This window comes from Equus przewalskii, chromosome 17, assembly GCF_037783145.1.
Source record: "Equus przewalskii isolate Varuska chromosome 17, EquPr2, whole genome shotgun sequence".
Taxonomy (NCBI): domain Eukaryota; kingdom Metazoa; phylum Chordata; class Mammalia; order Perissodactyla; family Equidae; genus Equus; species Equus przewalskii.
In genome coordinates, this window is record NC_091847.1 from 67,101,150 (window position 1) to 67,122,570 (window position 21,421).

Below are 21,421 nucleotides of genomic sequence, written 5' to 3' on the forward strand. Positions count from 1 at the left end.
AAGTTAAAGTAGACATAATTCACTTGTTATGTATGAGATCTCCCCACCGTGCAGAGGAGGAGCTGAAGTCTCGTTTCATCTGCTGCCAGGGGTTCTGGTTCAGGCAAGCCCTTAAGCATTATACACATGAGAGAAGTCCCTAACCAAGAGGCTGTTTGACTTCCAGCATCAGATTTTAAACGTCTGGGAAGTTGAATTAGAATTGACACTTATGACTCTGACGCTTGGATGTCATTGCATAGCCCTGTTGGGTCTATTTTCCACGTGAGTCCATTGTTGTCATCTGTTAACCATTATCACCTTTCCTTTGAACCCGCGTGACTGCATCCTGAAGAACAAGGACACAGAATGGAGGCAGTCCACCAGCACCTCGGGACTGCTTATCCCTCGTTACTCTCCTGGGCAGGTGGGTGACAGCAGGAAAGCCAGGAAGCTGCGGAGGAGCAAGCTCAGGTGACCCAATTCCATGCCAGGCAGGTGGAAGAAATGCTGTCAGAGTACCTTTAAGTACATCTCCAGGCCACGTGGCATAGGTGTGGCAGACCAGGAACACCAAGGGCAAGAGACTTCTCAATCAGAAGGGAGGTGGCTCTTGTGGAAGAAAGGTGTTTGGTGGTCTGTAGATTAAAAATCAGGACAGGCTGGCAAGCGTTACAATCAAAAGGTGCGTCCCCAAATTCAAGGAAGGCCTTCCCACAGAGATCACGTGGAAAGAAGCCCTCTGACACTCACTGAAGAGCACTGCTGTCATGTCCCCTAAAATATAACATCCACGTTCTTTGAAGAGACAACAAGATTAATTTTAAGGTTGCACAAAATACTGGTGAATGCATTTGCCTTTTAATCAAAGGTTCTTCTCCTTTCTTGAGTTCTGGGGTTATATGGAGTGTTTGTTATCTATTCTTGCACAAAAAATTATCCCAGCTTTAAACAACAAACTTATCTCACACAGTTTTTGAGGGTCAGGAATCAAGGAGTGATCTGGATGGTTCCATCTCAGGGTCTCTCCTGTGAGGTGCAGTTGAGCTCTGGGCTGGGGGTGTAGTCACAGAATGCTTGGCTGATGGGTCGCTCACACCGCTGCTGGCAGGAGGCCTCAGTTCCTCACCATGTGGGCCTCAAAAGGGCTGCTCACTGTCCTCATGACAAAGCACCTGTCTCCTCCCAGAGCAAGTGACTCAAGAACAAGGCACATGCCACAACGCCTTTTATTATCGATGGTGAAGACACACACTATGGTTTCTACCATATTCTGTTTATTAGAAGAGAGTCACTGAGTCCAGCCCACACTCAAGTGGGGGCGAGAGTTTGGTTCTACCTTTTAGAGGAAGAACTCCTGAAGAATATGACAAATAGAAATGGCAAGCAATAGGATATATTGGAGTATAGAGGAAGCCATTTGGTATAAACCTAATTCGGCCTGACTTTGTTTTTTCCAAAAGGGCCTGACTGTGGCCATTGAGCACACATTGCATATCTGCTTTAAAACATTTCCTATGGCAAGAACCAATGGCCTTAAGATAAAGGTGCAACTTCCCCCCACATTGGCATTTCCTTAAGGATAAGCATCTTTCCTTAGGCTAGGAACTGATTGCTGTGCTCACCTTTGACCACCCAGCTCACCTGTGACCACCCAGCTCGAGGCAGCAGACCTGCCACCCTGCTGTGTTCACCGAGACAGCAGACCTACCTGCTGTTTCCATCAATTGCTGTGCCGACAGAGCAGTCTCGCGACTATTGTAAAATGGACATTTCAATCATATGTGAAACATCCTGTTTGGGGGTATATAACCACTCTGTACACCCCACTTCTTCGGTGCCCTTTCTTCCATTGGGAAGAAAGGCCCTGGGCCATGGTCCTCACATTTTAGCTCAGAATAAACTCTCCCAAATTTTCGTCTATAGATTGGCTATGGATTATTTTCGTTGACAAATTTTAAACTCCTACATATAGTATTCATCTAGGATGTCAGGAAATACAGTATACTCAGGATCAGCTACAAGATTTGTGGGACCTACAGCGAAAGAAAAATGCAGAAACCCTGATGAAGAATTATTGAGAATTTCAAGACAGTGACAGCAGAACATTAAACCAAGTGTGGGGCCCTTCCAGGGGTCAGGCCCTGTGCTACGGCCCCGCTTGCACACCCTGGAAAGGCAGTCCTGAGTATAGTCGTTAAGAGCATGGGCTTTGAAATCGAGAGTTTGAATCCCAGCTTCACTGCTTAATAATCGTGTAACTCTTGGAAAAATTACTTAATCTCTCCGAACCTCAACTTCCATTTTTCTAAAATGGGCATGATTAATTTACCTGCTGCTTAGGATATCTGTGAGCGTTAAATGAAGTAAGCACAGTGCCTGGCTTATATAGACACTTGAAAACACGTAGATAAAATGATTGCCATTTTAAGGAGCTTCAGGGGTGGAGAAGAGAAAAGAGCCACTGAGCTGATAACTCAGACTGATTATTTAACTGACGATCACAAACTCTTAAAAGTAGGATTAGTATCTCATGCTCTCTCCATACCAATATCTCTTTTACCTGGCATGGACTGATACATTCAAGAGTTTGAAAAATGGGGCTTGTAAGCAACGACAAGAATGACTAAGAAGACATGTTTCAGAAATGGCGTGTTTCAGCATTCTCAAAGGTAGGACCAAGGGTACTATTTTAAGAAGATCCACATAAGAAGACCAACGTTTCATTGGCTGTTTTAACACTAGGCATTTATTGGCACTGTAGAGATGGTTGCCATGAACTACTTTCCATTAATAACTCAGCTGATGAGACTGAATAGTAAAGGGGAACTTTCCCATAGCAATATTCTCTTTGAATGGCTCAAAAAACAAACGCAAAAACTGAAACTATTTCTGGGTGAGGTCTTAATACTGGCAGGATGATTTTATAAGACACTTTAGAGCTTCAGGCAGGCTTCCTTTCTCATGCAGCTGAGCCTGGCCCAGTGAAGTCAACAGCAGTGGAATGGAGTTTGTGCAAACCCATGCCTGCGGCTCAGGGCAGCCAAGCCTGGGGCTCCGGCTACCCTGCTCTGGAGGTTCCATTTCACACCGACAACTGGCCTTCTTCAAGAGCGGTCAACTGTTTCCACGTGGACTGCCTTCTACTAAGCTCTTAAGCAAAGCATATTGTTGGGCCAAGACACCCTTGCTCATCTGACAAAAATCATGTGCACCAGCCCATGAAGGGGAGTCCACAGAAGCCAGGAACACAGTACCAGGCTCTGGATTGTGACTGAATGGTGCCTGAAAGAGTTGATGTGGGTTCCAGGGGTGCCTCTCTTGCCTCTTCTAAAGAGATGCTCTCATCACGGACCTGAGTAAGGAAAATAGGAGAGGGGCTGGTTATTTCTCTGCATGAGCAGGTAAACAGGAAACTTTAGGAAAAATAGCGTGCATTGGATTCTTTTCACAAACACCTTAACACCACAGAATAAACAAGCCAGGTATAAGTGTGAGTAGACTTTTTTTCCCTGCTTAACTACAGGCAGTGCTGTGTTCTTAGCAATAGTCCTCTATTTCTCAAGGAACTTTATTTATTCCCCAATCCAAAATTAGTTCCTTAATTTGAAACAGCCATAAACAAACATTGCTAAAGAAATCCCTTGGGCTCTCGTCTCCCACACCCTCTCCCCCTACACACATTTTTTCTGTTGCTTTGTTTGTTCTCAGTTCTTTTGCCTTTGTGCTCAATACAAGGCCCCACAGTGGTTTGGCTTTCTGAAATCCCTTCATAAGACTCTTGAAAGATATGTAAATTCCATTTTGACAAGAGAGAATTAAATTCACGTTAACTTCAATCAATTATGAACTAAATGCAAACAAACTTCAACAACATCAAAGTTTGGATTTTAGTTCTCCACTGGTTTCTAAGGTCGCTTGCAGCTCTCTGACTCTTCTGTCGGCCTGTTCTAGCCACCACTGTACGTGAGTGTAAACAGGGCTTCTGATCTGAGCGGCTGCTCTAGCAAACTTGGAGAGGGGTTCCCCCCTTCTCTTCTAACTCTTCTTGACTCCCAATCTTTGTCACTTCCTCTTGTTTTCCTACCTTTCTTCCTTTGACCTCCCTTCCCCTCCCCGTATCAACAAAGAATTCCATAGCCATGTGGCTTTCCTCTGCAGACTCATCTCAACATCATCTTCAAAAAAGAAATGTGCCGATCATTTGCCTGGTGGCTCTGGCCTTTCCCCTGCTCTGCTCTCTATCATGAAGAAGTGAATTTTCCAGCTTCTTTGCCCTCTGGCTTCCACGTAGGCTGAGACAATAGGAGGCACAGGCAGAAGATTGGGAAGTGGGAGGAAGGGAGAGCCAGAGAGTTTCTCCTCTTTTTTTTCCCCTCCATTTTGAGTGTGTTTCTCTTGCAGTGGCTGCTTCTCCTCCACGACTCCAGCTGCTGTCAGATAGCCCCTCCCTTTGTGGTCTCAGCATCTGCCAAGAATTCTCCCTCGGTGCTCCTGCCTTCTCTCTGATGATCCCATCTTCCAAGCTCTGATAACACCACCTTCTCCCTGAGTCCTTCCAGCCATAGAGGTGGGGGAGGTTAATGGCTCTGACTGTGGTTAATCTTGGGGTCACCTCCACCACCCCTTAACTCCTCAGTTCTGGTTCTTCCATCACATGTATAACAAGTTCCTCTATTAAATTCTCTCTGTTTGAAACACCTACAGTGGTCTCTCTATTTTCAGTTGGGCCCCAACTGAAATAGGGGGCTCAACGTGACAACAATAACAAACAGGAGCTTCTGGGTTGGTGAACACATGGAGGTGCTGGGAGAGTGGCTTGCTCAGTGAAGGCATGGAAGCTCCATGCCCTTTCCACATACCTGGTCCTGTGCATCTCTATGCCTCCATCTGGCTGTTCCTGAGTTATATCCTTTTATAATAAACCAGTATTCTAAAACCTATTTAAGAAATTATAACCTCATCTGAAATTCTCAAAACTCAAGTCTTATAAAGGCTTCATAAGCTGAATCTAGATGACAAGTCCTCAAAAATGGCAGAGCCATAAGACAGAACGCATCTAGGTCCCTAAATCACCACATGGAAGAAGGCAGCCTACTGAACAGCAGCACCATCTTCAAGCTGGCACATGCACAAGAAACAAACTGTTATTGCATTTGTGCCATTATATATTTGGATGGTTATTTGTTACAACAGCTTATACAACTCTGCTAGAGGAGAATATGAGTTGTAGGTGGAGAAGAGAAAACACTCAAGCAATAGCTTAAATCTTAACAGTATAATTTACATAAATGATACTCATATACAAATGAATTGATTTTTGGACTAATGAGGTCAGCGAATTTACACATGGTAATGGAAACTTCTCCGTGTATAACTGAATCAGGCATCATTTAGATTAATGTGTTAGCAGGTCTACCATGTGGAAAAAGAGACACAAAATTCCCAGACATGAGAGTTAATCATCATTTCGATGTAATAAAACAATAAAGATGAAAAAAAACAATTAAAAAAAGAAAACAGTGGGGCCAGCCTGGTGGCATAGTGGTTAAGTTTGCTTGCTCTTCTTCGGCAGCCTGAGGTTCACAGGGTTCAGATCTTGGGCACAGACCTACACACTGCTTATGAAGCCATGCTGTGGCAGGCATCCCACACATAAAATAGTGGAAGATGGGCACAGATGTTAGCTCAGGGCCAGTCTTCCTCAGGAAAAAGAGGAAGATTGGCAGTGAATGTTAACTCAAGGCTAATCTTCCTCACCAAAAAAAAAAAGGAAAGAAAGAAAACAGCAACAACAACAAACCACAACAGCAACATCTCAGGTCAACAGTTCTCCAGATTGGAATGCTGCTATGCATGACCTTATTATATGTTCCTTTGGGTTTTTTTACACATAGTAAACCTTATGAAATTAACAGCTGTCAGATTCAATGTCAAAGGTAAATTTGGGGTGCACATGAGTGGTGCACTAGCGAAAGAGATGAAGCATCGTTTTCTCCGTGCACCCAGGGAATCCTGTTGCTTGCACTCTCCTAAACATGGAGAGGAGGATTTTCTGCCCTTACCTGACTAATATGGGCTTTACGGCAAAACGATATGTGAGATCTGAGTGACTTTCTTTCATATTCTGATCCGAGTGGGCATGTCCCATCTGCTTTGCATCACTGCCTCAGGACTCCAGTAATATAGTTTTGGTCATCACTGTGTTCAATAACCTTGCATCTCACCTGACAGCAACACATCTTGTTTATGAATCTGGGAAATATTTGCCGCAGAGCAGTGGTTTGCAACAACACTTTGTGAGTCAAAGTCCTTTTCTGAGAATCCGAGGACTGGTCAGAAACTTCTCTCCAGAGAAATAGATATACGTGCCGTGATTGTGAGTGAGCATGTGCGTGTGTGTGCCTGCACACACACACACACACACACACACAAACTTGGCCATAAATCTCAGCAGGCTTGTTGATTCCAGATTAAGACTCCCCCGCCCCCTGCCTCACACATGGTCCTCGGTCATATATTATACTTCCGTCCATATTCAGGATACCCTGGGTATTGCCTCTGTAAGTAACCATAGTTTTATAAATAACGTATTTTCTTCTCATTCTCTTCCTTGCAAATGATGAATTTAACTTCAAAATACAAAATCTTTCAGATGCTGTTTGGAGAGATTCTTCCTTCTTTTGGACTTATCCTGAGACAGATAGTTCCATGTCTTACTTGTGTTAAAAGATTCCTCTATAGTGATATTAAATGTTTCTGCACATGAAACAGTAATTTCCTCCTGCTGTTTTGAGATCTCTCTCTTTCTATTGGCACCACATGAGATGAAGTTCTGTAATTGGGACAGAGATTTATGGAGTGTTATTGTTGAATGTATGTGTACATTGCTTTCCTGTGGTGAAAGACTCATGACACAAGACTTCCGTTTTGGGATTGATCTGGGGCCTAGTGTAACATATACTCTGTAATAAGTCACAGAAGAGCTGCCTATTCGGTCCCTGCTATCCCAAGAGGGTTCCAGGGTGGATAATTTTGCTCATTCTTCTGGCCTTTGCTATGGCTTGTCCGGGGCTGGACTCATGTTCATAACTCTGAGAAGTGCTCAGCTGTGAAATAAGCACTGAAAAGATGAAATGCAATTGATCCTAAGCCACTGTGATCTTTCAGTCCCATGCAAGCAATAAATAAGTATTTAAAGTGGCCCAATAAATCCTTTCGAGTTTAAAAGTTCATAGATTAAAAATATTTATGGGTTGACTTGGGCAGGAAGACTAGGAAAAACATACAAACGGGCTCTGAAGTAGAGAGAGAAACCATTATGGAACATTAGTGATAAGCTGAGCGGAGTCAGCCTAGTGTATCTGTTTCTACAGAAATGAGAATCCTTTAGCATCAAGGCGTGAGAGTATATATGAGAAGTAATAGGAGATGTTGGTTCCAAGATTGATTAAAAAGGAAAAATTGGTTTTCTTTTAAACAACTCTAGCTATTTGTTGTATTTGAGCCTATTAGAAGAGACTATTACACTAAAATTCTTGAGGCTTGCTATAAGAGGAAAGGGATAATCCTTCAAATTGAGTGATAAGAACTATGCAAGACCCATGAAAGAAGATACTGGAAACGCTTAGTATTCATTTATTCATTCATTCATTCATGCAACAAGCACTGATTGCTACTATATTCCAGGACCTATGTTAGAACATAGGAATGAGGAAACAAATAAGACATGATTCCGCCCTCAAGATTATCTCAGTGTAGGGAAAGAGACTGATAAACAGGTAATTTGATCAGGGTATGGTATATCCTATGACAGAAGTCGGTGTTATTGGAGCACTGAAGAAGCGCTCTTTTCTTGTTTTGGGGCATCAGGAGATCTTCTCAGAGGAGGTGATGTTTTCCAGAATGAGAAGGTGTTGGCCAGGGGAAAAGGGAGGGAGAGGCATCCCAGTCAGCAGAGACGGCATAAGCAAAGGAAGAGATAGACAGTCTCGAGAGATCAGGAACTGGAATGACTTGGTGCAAAGGGCCTGGGTGGTGCATGGTGGGAGATGGGCTGGAGAGGAAGCACAAGGCATATGCACGCCATACTAACAAGGGAGTATCCTGAAGCCAAAGGCTCTAAGAGTAAGAAGGCAGGGGCAATGAGTGTGGAGAAAAAAGCATGGATCTTTGAGTCAACTATACGGCAGAATAACAACGGAACACCCAGATTGATGGGATTCAGAAGATGACCGCGAGAGAGGAGTCTAGGATGACATTTGCTTCCGGCTTGGGTGACTGGATTGATAGTGGTGCCATTCACCCTGATTAGGAATAAAGGACAGGGAATGGGCTTGGGATTGGGTGGAGATGATGATTTCCCTTTTCATGTTCTGAACATATTGAGTTTGAGGTAGATGTTCAGTAGACAATTTAATGTATGGAACTTGAGCCTAAGAGACAGAAATTTGGGAGTCTTCAGTCGTTGAAGCCTTGGGTGTGGGTGAGATTAGAGAGAAGAGAGAGTTGAGAATAGTTGAGAACCTAAGGTACCATCAACATTTAAGGGGGAAAGGTAGAGACAAAGGAATGCTCAATAATACTGAGAAAAAGCAGCAAGAGCATTAAGAGGAGAAGAAGGGAGGTTGGCAAACAGAAGCTAACTAAGAAGAGTGGTTCAAGAAGGTAGCAGGGGTCATGTGGTAGAGGGGTCAAGTGACACAAGGACCTAAACTGCCTTTAAGCTGTGACAATTGAAAGGTCACTGAGGACACTGGCAAGATGTTTTAACACCGTCATAGGAGCAAAGGGTTGGAGTATGAAAGGGAGGTGAGGTAGTAGACAGAACATGTCCAGTAAGCTTTCCAAACTTGACTGTTGGGAGAGAGAGCTTTGAAGACTTGGGATCCTTTTTCAATAAACATAAGAGTGCAACTTTATTACCCCAAAATTCTGATCAGATAGAGTCCTCTTCTCCCTGAGCATTGTGGCTCAATCGTCTGAATATTTCTACCCAGCAAGCAGATTTTTTCTAATTTTACTTACAACAATTTACATTATAAAAGAAACATTTTTTTCCAAAAACATACTTATAATATAGAATAAAACATCATCCACTCCTTAAGACTTTGATATGCCCTACCACCCCTTGAGGTTACTAACGTAGAATTCACCTGGACATCTCAGCACACTGATACGGTCCGGGGGTTACAATCTTTAAGTTCCAGGGTTAATTTCAAAAGCAAGGAGTCCTGGATGAAGTGTTATTGAATGGAAACCAGGTAGAACTATGGTGTCTGTAACAGTAACTAACCTAGGAAACAGCTAGTTGGGAATCTGAAGATTCTATACATAAGTTCTCACATGTATCTAGTGGGCCAGCCATTTTTGAGAGCTTTAGCAGACACACGCCCCCACCCCCCCATCTCTATCAGCTTTACCTAAAATCTTGATTTTACTCTCCCTTTGCATTAAGACAAGGCTGTCACACTGGCCCAAGGATCCTGGATGCATCACCTTTGGTAGATTGTGTCTCCACAGCCCTCTCCTCCTTTGAGGGGGCTATCACAGCCAGCCACAAGGCTGGTGGTGGAGAGACTTCCCCCAGCACTCCTAATCACCGTTAAAGCCTCCCACACACTGCCCACTACCTGTGGGCAACAAGACTGCATGAAATGGCAAGAAGCTCGTCTCCCATTAAAGAACAGGCAGAAAAGAAACCCAAGCACCTTGTGGAAACAAAAGAAAAAATAAACAAATGGGGCTACTTCAGACGAAAAAGCTTTTGCACAGCAAAGGAAACCATTAACAAAATGAAAAGACAAGCCACCAAATGGGAGAAAATGTTTGCAAATCATATATCTGACAAGGGGTTAATTTCCAATATATATATAAAGAACTCATACAACTCAACAACAACAAAATGAACAACCCAATCAAAAAATGGGCAGAGGAGGTGAACACATTTACAAAGAAGATATACAGATGGCCAATGAAAAGATGTTCAACATCACTAATTATTAGGGAAATGCAAATCAGAACCACAATGAGATATCACCTCACACCCATCAGAATGGCTATAATTAACAAGACAAGAAATAACAAGTGTTGAAGAGGATGCAGAGAGAAAAGGGGACCCTCACACACTGCTGGTGGGAATGCAAACTGGTGCAGCCACTATGGAAAACAGCATGGAGATTTCTCAAAAAATTAAAAATAGAAATACCATATGACCCAGCTATCCCACTACTGGGTATTTATCCAAAGAACATGAAGTCAATAGTTTAAGAAGATATATGCACCCCTATGTTCACCAGCATTATTCACAATTGCCAAGATGTGGAAGCAACTCAAATGTCCATCCTCGATGATTGGATAAAGAAGATGTGGTATATATGTACAGTGGAATACTACTCAGCCATAAAAAAGGCAAAATTGTGCCATTTGCAACAACATGAATGCACCTTGAGAGTAGTATGCTGAGCAAGATAAGTCAGACAGAGAAAGACAAATACTGTATGATTTCACTCATATGTGGAAGATAAACAAACAAACAAATAGATAAGGAGAACAGATTGGTGTTTCCCAGAGGGGAGGGGTGCGGGGAGAGCAAAAGGGGTAAAGGGGCACATGTGTATGGTGACGGATAAAAACTAGACTATTGGTGGTGAATACAATGCAGTCTACACAGAAACTGAAAATAATGTACACCTGAAATTTATACAATATTATAAGCCAATATAATCTAAATAAAATAATTTAAAAAAAAACCAAATCTGAGTAGCCTGCATTCAAAGCCACACAAACTCTCACTCAGCAGGCGGTAGATATCAGGTTTGCCAGTTTCTAACATATCATGATGGAAAAGATCATCAAGCACTGAAACGTTCTGATGGAAAGGTATTAGAAAAAGCATGTGAGCAGTGTTTATTTACTTATTTTTTTCATCAGGGCCAATTCAGAAAAACAACCAAAAAAAGTTTACAGGCCACATATTTTGTCCAAGATGAAAATAGCTTTATTATTTTTTCCTGATTATAAAAATAACACATGTTTGTTATTACAAAACCTTGAACATTATTTGTATGAAAAAGAAGTAAATATAACTTGAAATCCCAAAGCCCATAGGAGGCCACAGTTGAAAAGACAACTCAAGTTGTTTCTTTAACGTTTTATTTTACTGACTAGAAAAATGTCTTTTAGCTACTAAATTTTTGAATATTTGAAATGTGATATTTAAATGTTTGAAATGGAGGAAAATGAAGGTCGCTTTCTTTTACTGAGAATTGAAATCCGGGACTATATTGTAGCCCCTGGACCCCAGGTTGTACATCACTGACGTAAAAACCCTGGAGGCAGCATATGAGGAGCTGGGTGGGACGGTGAGCCCTGGGGGAGCCTGAGAGCAGCAGCAGGGCCCTCCTTTGCCTGCGGCCTGGGAGGATATTACAAAGGAAAAGGCAGTTACATTCACACGAAGAAGGTGCCAAGGACCTGAAGTTAGACCCTGAATTCTGGAAGGTCCCAGACCCAGACTGTCACATTTACCTTCCTATCCTAGGGATGGTGCCAGCACAGGGCTGAGTAGACACTTCATAAATACATATCGATGTTGGGCAAGTCTTATCTGCTTCACTCTCTGGCCCGGGGGTGGTGGCGTCTGACCACAGGCACTGGAATGGAAGGCGTCCCCAGTGTTGAGGTTCTTCTATGGCCAATAATCTAGAGCAACTGCAGCACCCATCAAAATCACCCAATGGGACCCAAAGCATTCAGGCACCGAAATGACAGGAAATAAAGAGATTCTTCTTCCCACACGCAAGACACACTTGGGTGGTGCTTTAGGCTGATAAAGATTCATAAAGAAAACAAAAGTGATAAAACGTGCTTTCCAATTTAACGGAACTGCGGACTTGCAGAAGCATGCACGATTCCGCAGGACGCCTCAGGGAGTAGACACAGGTTTTGAGGAGACTTTAGGAGAACAGGAATTTTTTGAAGCAATTTTCAGACGGGAGGAGAAAACATTTGAGCACCCTGAGCTGTCTCAAGGTCATTTCAGGTCCAGACTCAAGATCTGGGAAGAACTTGTAAAGTGCCCACTCACCAAAAGGAGGGTTGGCGCAGGTGAGGTTGAAGCCTGGCAAGAGGGTCCCAGAGAGTCTGGGACGTGTCTGCTCCCTTCTCTTAGCCATAGTAACATGAATGGATTTCGAGAGAAACACCCAGGTTTCGGTGTGTCTGATGGGAAAGGAGATTATGTATCTTTTCGGTAGAAGTCACACCTGTTTTGGGAGTTGGGTTGACCTCAACGTCCTGGCTCACGTGGTCCGCTGCTTCCTCGGCATGAGTGGCAGTGCTCTGGTGTTGCTCTCTCTAAAATCTTTCCAGCTTTATTCAGAGCTGAAGGAGATCACCCCCGGGAACCCATCAGCAAGGACCCGCTGTTGTTCTACCGTGCAATGCTCTAAGATCCATCTGGAAGTATTCACTGAGATTATAGGTCAGTTCAATTTACTTAAAGTAATAATAATAATTTATGAAATTCTTTCATCAGCTCAACAATAGTTATTGAGTACCCTGTATGTTCCTGGGCTCTGGGGATGCCACAGTGAGCCACAGAGACAAAAACTCTGCCTCACGGAGCTTCTCATCTTGGACAGAGATGTCAAGACTGAGAACGCTGCTGAAACAGCGAGCAAGCTGCTACGCAACCTCGGTTTAATATTCCAAGTGAAATTTTGGTTTATTTAGTCAATAGTCCCTAAACCTGGATTATATGTCGTCTTGGTGGTGAATAAATTAAAATATTTTTTGTTACACAATTATCTTTCTCAATCAGCATTTTCATATGCTAACACCCGTGATGAATGTATACACCAAACTCAAATAAACGGACATTCAGTTTTAGGGACTGAGGCAGAAACAGAATACTACTTCATACGTTTGCTAAACCGCTCTTCCTTTGCTATAGACAGCCACTATTTCTTTCCTTAGCCAGAATATTTGCTTTTCCTTACAGTCCTCCTCGGGTCTCCTCAGCAACAAGATGACAAGCTCCCCAGTTATCATGAGGAAAATGAAAACGCTCTTTAAAAAGGATTGGAAAAAAAGTCTAGTCATTTTCCAGATTGATTTATCGTTTAACAGCAAAGTTTTGCCATAATGGTACTAACTTGTCACAGCTTGAGAGAAAATAAAAAAGACAATTATTTTACTAGTTGCAATCACAAAACGCTAAATTATAAAATGTCGGGGGAAAAATTCAGGCAATTTAAACTTCCTGGAAATGGGTCTATTACTTATTTGAGGACTCAGAGTATTCTGAGCTGCAGACAAATGCATTTTGGGGAGGAAAAAATTACACTTTGAGTTTCACTGCCTGATTTTAGTGCTCCATTACATTGTTACACTTTTAGAAAGAATAGTTGTTTTTGATCTTCGTACAGTGTAATTGCTCTAAGGAACCCTATTGGTGAGCTCTTCGAATTTTTCTCTTTTTAACTTCAAAGGCTTTAGTGAATTTTTCTGCCCGGGAGAAATTCCATCAGTCTTTTTATTCTCTACCATCCTAGTTGTCATTTATCCAGTTTTTAATTTTTGAAAATTTATTAATGTTTTTATTAAGGTATAATTGACCTGATATTATATTAGCTTCAGGTATACAATGTAATGATTTGATATTTGTATCACCACGTGGTCACGAAATCGCCAAATAAGTCCAGGTAACATCTGTCATCGTACATAGTTACACAATTTTTAATTTTTTTCTTGTGATGGGACCTTTCAAGCTCAGCCACTTTCTATCTATAGCTTTTTAAAGACTTCCAGGAAGAGTTGTATTTTTACTGCCGAGTCCTGGAGGCTGAAAATGCTATAGAGATATTTTTTATAATACCTAATCTGAAATTCAAAAAATACTTTAAGCATTAAGCATTTATTTTCCAAGCACTCTTTAAATACATAAAGAAGATTTGCTTTTGCACGGACTATTTAAGAACTGCAAATTCAGGGCATACAGCAGTCGGAGCAGTATTCTAAACTAAGAGAGAGATGCTAAAGAAATAAGACAATACTTGTTTTCAGAGACGAAAGAAAAAAAAGCTTACAGATGAGACGCTCACCTATGTGAGAGGAGGTAGACAGCCTTGAGGTGAGAGATTGGGCCCTGAAGCTGGACTGACAAGATTCACATCCCGGTTCTAACATTCTTACTGTGTAACCTCAGGCAAGTAACTTAACTTTTCTCTGCCTCAGTTTCATCATCGGTAAAATAGGACAATAATAAAAACCTATCTCATTGCGCTGTGCTGAGGGTCAAATGAATTAACATACATGTAGAGATTTAGAACATCTTCCAGAACAGAGTAAGCTCTCTGAGATAGTTCTTGTCCTGGGCCTGGTTTTTCAAACTGAATTACTCCTTTAATCTAGAGATCTACCATCCAGTTGGAGAGGCCAACCATTTAAAAGAGAAGAACTAGAAAGATTTCAAAACCTGGAGCAAATTAATAGGTACTAAGAAGATGAGGCATCAAGATGTTACCAAAGAAAGTGGGCTCCAGTTCCAGAAGATGGTCAGGAACAGGTGAACTGAGTTTCTTCTGAAAGGATAAGTGAAGTGGGGGAAAAGCCAGTGTTTGGGTAGGTAGACGAGGAGAGAAACGACGGCAAAGACAAAGGCTCTTAGAGTTTTTAGAACTAGAAGGCCCTTAATCCATTCAAGAAGAGGCAAAATAGCTAAACAGAGAGACCATGAGCCTTCTGGCTAAAATGCTGAAGCTAGTTGCAGACAAGGCCAGTGGGCAAATCTAACACTGACTTCCAGCCGGCTGTTCGTTTGCTAGCCCAAAATGAGGCAGAAGCAGGTCATGGGGTCGTTCCGGTGGTCTTTTCCCCAATGTTGAATTGTTTTTAATTTTTTTTTTAAAAAGGGCTCATATAAAAACAACTAAGGAAAAAAACTCCCAAACAAAACAACCCTACACACTTAGTGGCGATTCTCTACCTGGGACACACACAGATGTGCTTTAGTTTCTCCATTTTCCCACAAGGATGGCAGGATTTCCCTGGCTTTAATTGGAATCGCTGCATGTTTTCACTGAGGTCAAGCCCACTTCCTATATTCTTTTACTCCTGTAATTTGATAATCTATGTTTTTCACCCTGAAATCTTAATAACAGTCTTTCTGCGTCTTCATATATTATTCTACTTCCTCCAAACAGACTGAGGGGAAAGTAAAAAATGCTTTTGCAGTTGGTGGACTTATTATTTATTCTTGCCAATTATTAGAACAACTGTAATCTGCATCTCTAAAATCCAAAAGTTGTTGATTGACGGACTTTTGAAAAGAGCAGCCAGGAAGGTCAAGGCATTTTAAAACCTTGTGGTATGTCTTCAAAAGTTTGGGTTTTGAGATTTATGAAAACTAGGTTAACGGTATTTTTAAAAGAAGCATAGCTTTGCTCTAGAAATGTTTTTGGCTTTCTAATAGCTTCTTGGTTCATTTTCTCAGTGTTTACTAGGATAGATTCAACAGTTTCTAATACTCTCTTTTCTGAACTTGCTGAGAAACAGGGAGAAAGACTCAAGTGTCCCCACTGGACAAGGTCCTTCTAGAGGCGGAACTGTTTCAGTATAACCACGTTCCCTCTCTCTTTCTTGAGGCAGGAGCTCCAAAACCTTCCTCGTAGCAGCTCTCTCAATAATCCTACTCAGCACAGACTTGTCCCAAACCTACTTTTTATGAAAACTTGGCCATCTTTCAAGATCAAAAGGTGATAGAATTCCCCCACTCTTTCAAACCATTTGTTTCCATTTTATTTTTGTGAACCTGCCATTTGAATTTCCGCTATTTTGAAAAGCTGGACTGGACAGCAGAGGTCAGAGGTGCCCTAATTTCCAAACTGCTAGAAGCAGTCACTTGGGAACCTAAAATCAGATGGGCGAAATGGAGAAGTGAGTCTAAAATGCGTTGCCAGGTAGCAGGTTTATATGTCACCTGCTGTGAAGGCTGGCGTCTCCAGGGTGTTATCTAGGCCGGGTGATCAAGGGCTGGGGGGTGGTGCTCTTGCTTGTATGGGAGACTGGAGTGGGACTGCCCAGGTTCAAATCCCAGCTCTGCCATGTTTTGAGCGTCTGTGTAGCAGCCCCCTCGAGGACAACCTCTTACTATTGCTCTCTCTCTCACGTTTCTGGGCGCTGGCTGGGCTCAGCTAGGTTTTCTCTCTAGGACTCTGATGAAGCATGGTCAGTCAGTGACAGGGGCTGGAGTCACCTCAAAGGCTCACTGACTCACAGGTGTGGCGGCTCACATACTGGTTGTACGCTAGGTCCTCACCTGGCACCATCAGCCGCACATGGCCTTCCAGGTGGCACGAGCTTCCTCACAGCAGGGCAGCTGGATTCCAAGGGCGAGTGTCCCAAGAGACAGCCAGGTGGAAACTGTAGCTCCTTTGATGAGCCGGGCTCAGGAGTCTCGGAGCACCACTTCTGCTGCATTCTATTGACTAGAATCCAGTCACTAAGTCCAGCCCATATTCAAGAAGTGGGCAATTAGACTCCACTCCTTAAGGGCAGGGGTGTCAAAGAATCTGTGGGCATGACTTCAAAACAGCATAGCCATTGATTATCTGGAAGATCTCTCTGTTCTTGGCTTTCCTGGTCTGTAGAACAAAGATGAGAGTAACTCACCTCCCAGGTTTTGGGGAAAATTAAACAAGAACAGTACCTGATACTCAGTATGTCTTAGCTTAGACCATTATCATGCCTTCTGCAAATCTGAATTGATGCTGATGGTGTCATCAATGATGGTACATTTCCCAGCAGATACAATCTGAGGGAACTGCCACCTTTCCGAACTCTACTGGTGGCATTTGACAAATCCCAGTGCCTGTGGTTCTTGTGTCTGTGGGGAGCAGAGTTACTATATATGGTCTGAATTCTTTGGTTCACCTCATTTTAGTGACAGTTTCCAGATATAGGTCAGTCCGTGTAAACCTGGCCCCATTTATGGCAATTTACTTCATTATAGGATAAAGCAGTTAGAACCATGAGTAATAATTACTGTGTCTACAGTGCTTTTAACACCTTAGCTAAGTAATCCTCACCTCACCCAGTGAGTAAGTTTGAGTGAGCACCCTTCCCTCCCCGGGGATGAGGAAACCAGGACTGGGTCAAGCGGCTTGTTCTGAATTCTACAAAGAGGCGGGGGCACCTGGACCGAGAAGCTAGAGGTGCTGCTTCTGTGGCTTCTCCAACGTGCCCAAGAATTTTAACACCCCATCGCTGCTCGTGTCACCCAGTGCCAGTCAATGCACTATATTCAGATGTGCACAGGTATGTGCAATTTCTTTCAAACTGTCTTTTATTAACCTGTAACAGAGAACTGGCCAGTGTCTACTTAGCGTTATGTGAGAATGAGCGAGTTAATAGATGTCAAAACCTTGTAAAAGCACTTTGCCACTCAGTACACTTTCTTTGTCTTTTGGTCAAATTGATATTTTCTGATATTCTTGGGCATCGACACTTTTTTCTATCTAGAGGTGGAGAAAAATTGAGAACACTCCCACTTTTTGCTGGTATTTGCCCCCAGGCTGGCTTCCAGCTGTCACCCACCCCCGCCCGGTAATTATATTTCTCGTCTGATGTCAGAAAATGCGGGAGTGAAAAAGGTGGCAGGACCGCGCCTTCCGCGGGGCTGGGAGGGGACGGCCGCCTCTCCCGCCCCGTCGTCTCCGTCCCCGTCCCGTCGGGGCGCCCCGGTGCGGAGGCTGCGGCCCGCGCTCACCGGGGGGCGCTGTGCGGCCGGCCCGGGCCCGCCGGCGCGCCGCGGGGCGAATCCCAGGCGGCGAGGTCGCCGCCCCCGCCCCTCGGCCGGCCCCCGGCCTGCGGGCGGAGGGGAGTGGCCGCGCCCGCGCCGCCCCGAGCAGTGCGCACGCCGCGCCTCTGCAGCCCCGGCGCCGCGGAGCCCAGCGCGGGCGCACAGGGCCGGCCGCCGCCGCAGGAACCCCGCCGGCGCGAGGGAGGACGACGCGGCGCGGAGCGCGCCCGGCCAGGTAGCGCGGCGCCTTCCCTGTCCCCCGGCCCTGCGCGAGCGGCGCGAAGGCGGGCGCCCGCGCCTTTGTGCCCGGGTCCCGGTGGCCCGCCGCCCCCGCGCGGGGACAGGTCAGCGGGGGCTGCGGCTCCGTCCTCCGGGTGAGGCGGCGCTGCGGCCAGAACACGCGCACGCGGGAGGGCGCGCAGGGTGGTCGTGACGGCAGATGCTTCGGGGGCGAATGGGAGAGAAGAGGGCTCGTAAACTAAGTTGTTCTCACTTTGCCCCATCCCCCTCGTACCTGTGGGCAAAGTGGGATCCAGATCTTCCTCGTGTTCACCCACACCCCCTCCATCTCTCTGGCCCACAGCTGTTTCCTGGCCCCCTGGTTCTATGGAAGGACATGGGGTGGCCTCCTCCGGGAAGGAAAGCGGAGAGAGAACAATGGGGCGTCCTGGGGAGTGGGGTTCAGGTGCGGCGTGCCCCGGCGGCGGCGTGGGAGAAGGGACTCCGGACCCGATGGGGCTTCCTGCGCTGTCCTCCTTTGTTCCGCCGCAGCGGAGGGGGCTGCCCTGCGTCTCGTTTCCTGCCGGGGAAGGGATTGATTCACGGTCCCAGAGAGGGAAGGGGAGGGGGCGGGGCTGGAATGGAAACCAGATTAGGAACGCGAGTCAGGGCAGGGGAAGAGGGTTGGGGAGCGGGTGATGAGAGTGCATTGGGGAGTTGATTACAAACACAACGTTTTGTCCAAGGGCCGTGTGGGTTTCTGGAGCTTGTTTGTACTGCTTTGTTCAGGCTGCGGCCAAGCATTTATTGCTGCAACAAGTTGTGTACTTCCCTGAGTTGTAGGCGCTCCCAATGTTAGTTTGCTGAAATCAAATCTTGTTAGTTACAATGGGAGAAGAATTGTTTTTGGGCAATGAATCAGGATATTCATGTGTATGTGTGTGCCTGTGGATCTGTGTGTGTTGCTAGTGGGTATTGGCTGGAATGGGTAGGAGGCAAATTTTATAGAATCGATTTAGACACCAAATAGTTTTCTCCGTTGTAATGTAGTATAACCATTTTTCAGGAATGTTCAGGGGGAAACCACCAGAAAATTAGACATTGCTAAATAAATGAATCAGATTATGTAACACTGAATTGAAAAACCTTTTACAGTTCTTCCCGGAAAACACACCACACACACCAGCGTTTGGGTTTTGAGTTGAGAAGCCAAGGTTTCTGTGCTTTCGCTCCCCCAGTGTGGGTCATCTGGAATAAGAAACAGAATACTTAGCATTATGGTGAATGGGAATTATTTTGGGGAGTAGGTAGAATTAAATGTAATATGTTGGGCATTTGTTAAATGACCCTTTCCTAGATTGGAATCGAGAAACCGGAGAGGATTGGCTGACCTCGGGAGGGAGCCATGGGGAGTGGCATCGTGACTGTTTTTTGGATGGGGTATTTCAAGCAAAACTGTTTTGGGAGGAGGCTGACATTTCCAGGCATTCATGGTTTGTGCCTATGGGACCCTGGTGGAAGGATCCCAAACTCAGGCTGAAGGTTAGAATTACTGTGGTGATAATTTAGGAGACATTCAGTTATAGTAGTGTGGCTGCAGGCAGGGCTGGGGAATGACACAGTGCTGCCTCGTTGACAAGCCAGCGGGTCCACCGGTAAATACCCCTTTGGCCATGCGTTTTAGGATGAACCTAGTTTGAAAGCCTCGTAAGCTTAGAAGGCGAATTAGAAGCTTACTCTGGGGGAAAAAATGTTTTGTGCCCACTAAATGGTAATGGAAAAGAGCTGTATGAGCTACTGCTGAGGGTTTGTCTTTTTCGTGGGGGATGTGGTCAGATTTCAGGCCAGGCTGAAAAGCTGTGTCCTCAGGAGGCATTATGATGTGAAGTTGAAGTGGGATGTTGTCCAGCCATCAAGCTGTTTGTCATTATAACTAACATGCTGTCTGGCAAACCATGGTGCCATGGGCAGCGAACAGTGGGAGACTTCTTTGTTATCATTGTCTTGCCATTTTGGACTTTTCATTTATGTTGTGAATTGTTTTGTAAAATGTAGCACAATTGGATTCCTCCCAGTGCTTACTGGAATATACATTAACAAAATGCAAAGCATACAACTGTGTTACTGCTGCTGGAGACACGGATGCGGGATTCTCCTAAGTAGCTGGTCCCTGGTCGCTGGCTGTCCTGCTGGATGCCCTGTTGTGTGGTGAGGCTGGCTACAGGCTGCACCCCCTTCATGGGATGGGATGAATCATCACTTTGTCAAGCCTGGAGTTAGACTGACTCTCTCTGGTTGCTGCACAGTTATGCAAAGCAACAAGGAGCTTCTGACGTCAGTGGGGATGGGGTGGGGGTTGGGAGTGGTGTTTGGCTAAGAAGGGATCCTCACAGTGTAGGATCCATGTTTTTAGGATTTGTCCTCCTTTTGGGCAAGATTCTCCCCTTTGACTTCTCCCTTCTATTATCAATAGCTGGACATTTGAATTTTAATTAAGTAGCCTAACAATAGTTACAGCTGTCCTTTAGTAAGTGTTTACTTTGTACAAAGTGTTTTGCATACATTACTCCGTTAATCCTCACAGCAACTTGTTAAAGTGGATATTGTCTCCATTTTACAGTTGAAACTGAGGCCTAGGGAATTTAGTAACTTGCCTCTTGTACCCTATTGTGTGGGTAACTAGTAAGTGGCAGAGGTGAGATTCGAATTTGGGTCTCTGAGTCCAAGGTCCACGCTCTTTTAAGTAGACATTGAATGGTATATTTCTTAATAGTAGGAATAACAACAATTTGATTAGCCCTTTGCAGATTTCAAATCACTTTTACATGTCTTATCTTAATTGATCCTTCCAAAACCCACTGCGAGATAGATTTGGAAGGCCAGATTAGTGCCATCACAGCTCTTCAAACTGTATTGTTAAAAAGCTTTTGGCTCTTTGATGGCCTGTGTGAATAAGCTTTAAGTGAATGAAACTTTATTTTTTAAAAAGGTAGGCTGCCAACACTTAAAAACAAGTTCTGTTTTGGAACCATTTAAAAGGAGTGGAATGGAATAGATCTAATATAGTAGTCAAGTGTTTTATATTTATTGAAATCCATTTGAGCTCGTTTTACCTGACAGTCTTTCTTAGAACACCCCACTTTGCTTCTTTCCTGAGACCCGCTGCCAAGTGTCTTTTTAGGAGAGAAGTCGGGGGGAAGGAATGTGATTATAAAGAGGAAGTGGGACATCAGAATTGGAAACATACGAGCAGCAGGCTGTAGATTTTCCCAGCACATGGTTTTTGTCCTGAGAGTCGCCTTTTACAGAAGACATTCTTCCTTAGGGAGGTGTCAGGGGTCTTTCTTTACAGTATCCTCTGAGATCATCACATTTCTGAGCTCTGTGGGAACACACGTTCCACAAGATTTCTGTGTTCAT

The 21,421-nt window shown here is 44.3% G+C and overlaps 1 protein-coding gene and 1 long non-coding RNA gene across 12 annotated transcripts in view; one reads left to right on the forward strand and one right to left on the reverse strand.

Moving 5' to 3' along the window:
• Window positions 1-2,710: 2,710 nt before the first annotated feature.
• On the reverse strand, window positions 2,711-18,598 carry LOC139076834 (uncharacterized). Its single transcript, XR_011528827.1, has 3 exons — window positions 18,297-18,598; window positions 16,301-16,625; window positions 2,711-3,334 (listed from the first exon to the last, which is right to left on the reverse strand). It is a non-coding gene; the product is annotated as an uncharacterized lncRNA (long non-coding RNA).
• Window positions 17,071-21,421, forward strand: part of MYO1B (myosin IB) — a 180,822-nt gene continuing 176,471 nt past the window's right edge. For 3 of the 11 annotated variants that reach the window (XM_070581672.1, XM_070581678.1, XM_070581685.1), the window contains exon 1: window positions 17,866-18,017. The gene's annotated coding sequence lies outside the window, so the exon portion shown is untranslated. Of the gene's footprint in view, window positions 17,299-17,853; window positions 18,157-21,421 lie in introns of those variants that run through there. The other 8 variants (XM_070581690.1, XM_070581691.1, XM_070581671.1 and 5 more) reach the window with 8 other exon arrangements.